The sequence below is a fragment of the Macaca fascicularis genome, chromosome 4 (genome assembly GCF_037993035.2).
Source record: "Macaca fascicularis isolate 582-1 chromosome 4, T2T-MFA8v1.1".
Classification (NCBI taxonomy): domain Eukaryota; kingdom Metazoa; phylum Chordata; class Mammalia; order Primates; family Cercopithecidae; genus Macaca; species Macaca fascicularis.
In genome coordinates, this window is record NC_088378.1 from 164884646 (window position 1) to 164890918 (window position 6273).

Sequence of the window (6273 nt, forward strand, 5' to 3'; positions counted from 1 at the left end):
AAGAAAACGATTTTTCTTTCAGTACATTGGTTGCCCATTCCTGACTTGTAGTTTTGAGTCATTTTCATTTGCACTGGTCAACCCATCACATAAGGGTTTTTAAATTTTTGGTTTTTAATGTTTGCTTAAAGATGAGACTGTATAAGATCCTCACAGTTCGCATGTTAGTTGTTTTGACCCACTGACCTAGCTTTCAACATCATTTCATATGTTTGCATGATTCTTTATTTATTCAGCAAATGAATGTACCCAGTGCTCACCCTGTTCCAAGGCTGGTGCCCAGTGCGATGACTCAGTAACAGACACGACGCGGTCTGTGTTCTCAGTCAGCGTGCCAGCCGGGGCAGGCAGACACCAAGAAGGCAGCCTCAGCACACTGGGGTCTGTCTTGTGTCGGGAGCATTCCCAAGGCTGTTATGAGTGCTCAGATTCAGCCCTAAGAGAGGAAGAGGGGCATTCCTGCTGGAGTGAACCAGAGACAGAAAGGCCCAGAGACAAGAGAATAGTTTGGGCTCCCAGGAACTGTGAGGAGATGGCCAGGGCTGGCGGCAAAAAATGCCACGCAGGAAGTGTCTAGAAGTGAGCGTGAAAAAGGCAACAGAGATCAGGTTACAAAGGACCTTAGCTCCCAGATGAAGGAGTCTGGACTAAATTCTAAGTGCTGTGAAGAACCACAGGCATGTTTTCTGGAAGGAGTCACCAAATAGATTGGCGGCTAAGAAAGATCACCTGAGGCCAGGCGTGGTGGCTCACACCTGTAATCCCAGCACTTTGGGAGGCTGAGGTGGGTGGATCACGAGGTCAGGAGTTCGAGACCAACCTGGCCAACATGGTGAAACCCTGTCTCTACTAAAAAATACAAAAAATTAGCTGGGTGTGGTGGTGCGCGCCTATAATCCCAGCTACTCAGAAGTCGGAGGTAGGAGAATTGCTTGAACCTGGGAGGTGGAGGTTGCAGTGAGATGAGATCACACCATTGCACTCCAGCCTGGATGACATAACAAGACTCTGTCCCCCCTCCAAAAAAAAAGTTTTTTTAAAAAAAGAAAGAAAGAAAGATCACCTGAGCTGCAGAGTGGAGGACAGATGGGGCAGGGTACTAAATAGATATTGGGACCGCAAGTGGGAGACCACTGACAAATTTCAGATGGCTCGTGATGGTGGGTGTGCTAAGGCATGAGCAGTAGGGATGGGAGATGTGGCTGTAAAGGCAGCCATCAGGGGATCCACAGAAATCAGAGGAAGTCTGGGCCCAAACACAAATCCAGTGTACAGACTTCTAGCCAGTCTTTCCATGCTGGGGTGGCAGGATAAGGAGGATTTCTTTGTCATGGGGCTTGAGTCCATTCACTGTTGCCTGCATATAGGACATGAACGAGGAGAAGAGTCAAGGATGGCATGTAGACTTCTGATGTGAGCAACTGGTTGAACGTCAGTTCAAGAACGTCAGCAAGATCAAGACTAGTGCAGAAGGAGCAGCTTGGGGGAAAATAATAGTTCAGGTCAGACATGAGTCTGAGATGCCTAGGAGGCTTTAGAGTCCTCCAAAGAAACAGAACTAATAGGAGATACAAACAGCGAATGCAATACCTAAAGATATAGATACATAGAGATAGGTGTATATAAATAATATGACTGTAGACAAGAATTGGCTCACACAACTATGGAGGCTGAGAAGTCCAGTTATCTGCTACCTGGAAGTTAGAGACCCAGGAAAGATGGTGTGATATGGTTTGGCTGTGTCGCCACCCAGATCTCATCTTGAATTGTAACTCTCACAGTTCCCACGTGTTGTGGGAGGAACCTGGTTGGAGGTTATTGAATCATAGGGGTGTGTCTTTCCCATGCTGGTCTCGTGACAGTGAATAAGTCTCATGAGATCTGATGGTTTTAAAAATAGGAGTTTCCCTGCACAAGCTCTCTTCTTTTGTCTGCCACCACGTGAGATATGCCTTTCACTTTCCGCCATGATTGTGAGGGCTCCCCAGCCACGTAGAATTGTAAGTCCCATAAACCTCTTCCTCTTGTAAATTGCCCAGTCTCACGTATGTCTTTATCAGCAGCGTGAAAACAGACTAATCCATGGGGGTACCATTCAAAAGCCTGAGAGCTGGAGAGCGATGGTGCAGATTCCCATCTGAGTTTGAAGACCTGAGAACCAGGAGCACTATGGGCAAGAGAAGATCAGTGTTCCAGCTCAGCAGTCAGGTCAGGAGCAAATTCCACCTTCCTTCATTCTTTTGTTTCATCCAGGTCCTCACAGACCAGATGATGGCCACCCACACTGGTGAGGGTGGTCCTCTTCATTCAGTCCACCAACTCAAATGCTCATCATTTCTGGAAACACCCTCACAGACACACCCAGAAATGATGTATAACCAGATAGCCAGGCATCCTGAAGCCCAGTCAAGGTGACACACAAAATTAACCACCAAAAACAAAGGATGCCCAGATGCCTCTAAAAATTTTTAGAGGCATTGTTCAAGGATCCTTCTGATCCAGCATCTGCTTATCTGTCTAGCCTGAACAGTTACTCCAAAGAATCATGCTCTCTTCCACTTTGCAGCCTTTGCACATGCAATTCCCATTGCTCAGAACTCTCCCTCAGTTTTCCAACCCACCTCTCACCTGACCAACTCTTATTCATCCTTCAAGTCTCAACTTGAACACCACGACCTCCTGGAAGCAATCTTTTTTTTTTTTTTTTTTTTGAGACATTGTCTCACTCTGTCACTTGGGCTGGAGTGCAGTGGCACCACCTTGGCTCACTGCAACCTCCCAGTGAGGTTGAACCACCTCCCAGATTCAAGTAATTCTCTGCCTCAGCCTCCCAAGGAGCTGGGATTACAGGTGCCCACCACCACACCTGGCTAATTTTTGTATTTTTAGTAGAGACGGGGTTTCACCATCTTGGCCAGGCTGGTCTTGGACTCCTGACCTCATGATCCACCCACCTTGGCCTCCCAAAGTACTGGGATTACAGGCATGAGCCACCGCATCTGGCCGGGTGCCTTCTCTGCATTCTTTACCATGCCTTCCACTTCCTGATCGTTGCCTTATCACAAAATTTTTCTAGTGTCTTTCCTCTCAAGATACTCTAAGCTTGATAGGGATTGTTCATCAATGTGTCCCCAGTGCATTGTACAGTGCCTGGTGCATAGTAAGGGCTCAATAAACAAGTGTGACAAATGCAAGACATACATAGATATGAGAGGTATCTATAGAGAGAACAAAATGCATGTATGGCACCTGCATCACTTCACTTAGCACATATTTAATCTCATTCACACCTAAGTTTAAAACCCTACCATATTCTGAAACAGAAAGTTAAACTCTTCTAAAACTGAAAATTTGCAGATGATGGCATTGCTAAGAGCAATCTGATACAGTAACAGTTTCTGGCATATGCAGCTCATTTTAACAGATGCCTGTATGACATACAGAAAGCTGTCAGGCATGCTCCAAAAAGAAAAGCCATCCAGTTCATGTTCCACTTGCCAAATTAATTTCATTTGACATTTAATTTATATCCTGAGGTACTGTGGATTTAAAACTTGACTATGATAATAGCAGATTAGAGAATTGTTCTATTTGACAAAATCAATTCATCAAGTTACTTTTATTATGAGGAAGGCTGTCTTGATATAGATATCTCCAGATCAAATATGCAGACCATCTAAAAATACATTTATTGATTATTTCTAATAAAATATAAGCTTTCTCCTCTTTCTTATGTCTAATGTTAAGTGAAGTAAAGCTTGCACCTGCTCACCATAATAACAGAGAAAGGAGACATTAGAAAGTCAGAATGGTGTGGGTTTAAAAGCTAGAAAGCAGAGTTGAAATTCTCCATCAGCCATAGAGGGTTTCAACTCCAACCACATATTAGACTCAGCTGGGGATTAAAAAAATAATAATAATAGCACCCAGTCCCACCCCAGATAAAGTGACTCAGAATCTCCAGTATGACATGGAATTTTTTTTTAAATCCCCAGATGATTCTATTAGTTATGTGAATTTGGGCATGTAATTCAATATCCATAGTATATAAAATGGAATGTAGTAGACATTGGCCACAATCATGACGTGACAATCCACTTTAAAAGAAAACTAACAGTTTATTAGTTGGAATCAGACTTGAAAAAAAGATTTATACATTGCAATCGGTTGACAGTTCCTTTATAACGCTTTCAACTTATAGGTTCACCTCTCTCTGCCTTTTCTTTTTGCTTTGCAATTTACTTGTTGAAACAACTGGATCATTTGTCCCATAGTTCTCATGATCTAGAATTTGCTCATTGCATCTCCATGACATCATTTAACATGATCCTCTTTCCCACTATTATTTCTTGTAAACTGACTGACAGATCAAAAGGCTTGGTCAAATTCACATTCGATTGGCAAGACTGGGCAATGATCTACCCCTCTCTCAGAAGCACTTTATGTCTGTTTGTCTCTGTTTTTATTAGGTGAACAGTTATTGATAATTGTCACCTAGATTCATTATTATATCAGTAGCTGCAAAACAATGATGTTCTATTGTTCTGTTTTTATTAGTTAGAATTCTATAAAGACATTTTTCTCATCAGAGTTTAGTTTCCCTGAGAATAATCATGAAAAAAAATGTTGGTTTCTTTATGTGTTTTCTTTATAATTTTTCAAAATAATGAATTGGATCTCTAGTATCCTCCAAAGATGACCAATGAGGGTTTTTATTTTGTTCTTGTTTTTTTAGTATCATTATGAACTCATAGATTTAAACATATTCAACATGTTTCAATTCATTGCAATTATTCTTATTGACCCTCAAATTGTAATGACTATTATTGACCCTCAAGTGATCTGACCCTACCCTTTGACTCCCCTCATTACTCTTAGATACTTTCCTTTCTACCACAACAAGGTGGTCCAGACTGATCTCCTGCCCAGGTCTGGATTCAGCCAATCTCCAAAGAGCCCTCATTTATTTTTGTGGGAAATAGTATTTGAAACCAGAATCTGGGTGCTGGGGTGCTCATTGCCGTTCAATTGTCCTTGTTTCTAGGCCTTTTAAGTAAACAGAACTAGGTAGGAGATACTTTTCATTTTCCTTAAGATAAAAGCATCATAAGTTCATATTGATATTAGAATTCAAATTCAGGACCAGAAAGTTTTGATTTAATGTCACATACCTTACAACTGCTTCTGTTTTTGGCAACAACAAAAACCCAAGTTCCCAGCAACACCACATGATTGCGTCTTTGCTTTATTCCACAGTACATATGCAGCACCATACCAACACTGACACTGCCAAGATGCTAACCAAACCAACAAACAAAAAGAACCAAAAACAATTTGTCATGAATTTTGTCCTTAAAGCATATCTTACTAAGAGTATACAATTAAATGACTGTGCTATAAAGTCACTTAAAAGAGGTCCACACTGGGTGATGATGTCATCAATTTGATGTGCAATATGCTTTGTTCTGCTTTCAGTTTTTTACAGATTTCTTTTTTAATTTGATATTCTATAATTATGTAAAGGTCAAACCTTATTTTAATTATACCACCCATTGGCATTGGATAAATGTTAAATTTTTTTAAAAAAATGTTTTATTACAAGCAAGAAGTGTACCTAAACACTGAAAATAGATACGTGAATTATCTTAGAGGGCTGGTCTCTTAAAAAGTAGTAGAATAGTCATTCAATTATCTGAATATGGAAAGTAATACAGATAATTAGTGCATTAACAATCCACTTATACTGAAATTTATTTTGTATTTTGTTATGTTGATTTGGCAAAAGTTTCTTTTCCTTATGTTTACTTCTGCTGCCAGAGTAAACTTATTAAGTATTCTGGGATAGGGAAGGTGTAACACAGTAACAACATTCCCCACTACACTTTGATATTTCTGACTCAATGATGAATTACCTTGTAGGATTTTTCTATTTCTCTCAGACTAATACACACTTTGTTTATTCATTCTTCAATGTGGAAAATATTTAGTATTTTCACAAATCTTTTAGAAATATTCAATATATACTACTAATATACTACTAATTTTCTTTTTTCTTTTTCTTTTTTTTTTTTTTGAAGGTACAAGAATGTAGCAAGTTAGTGGCGCAAAGTTATGCACCTTGTTTATATACCAAAACTTCATAAATTACGTAACTAGCTTTCTGGTACTGCAAATAAAGATCATTAATTCCATTAACGGCTGATTTCCCTGAGCTGTAATTATTTGACCCCTATCTAACATAGGGGTCTGTGAATAATCTTTAAATGTATAATT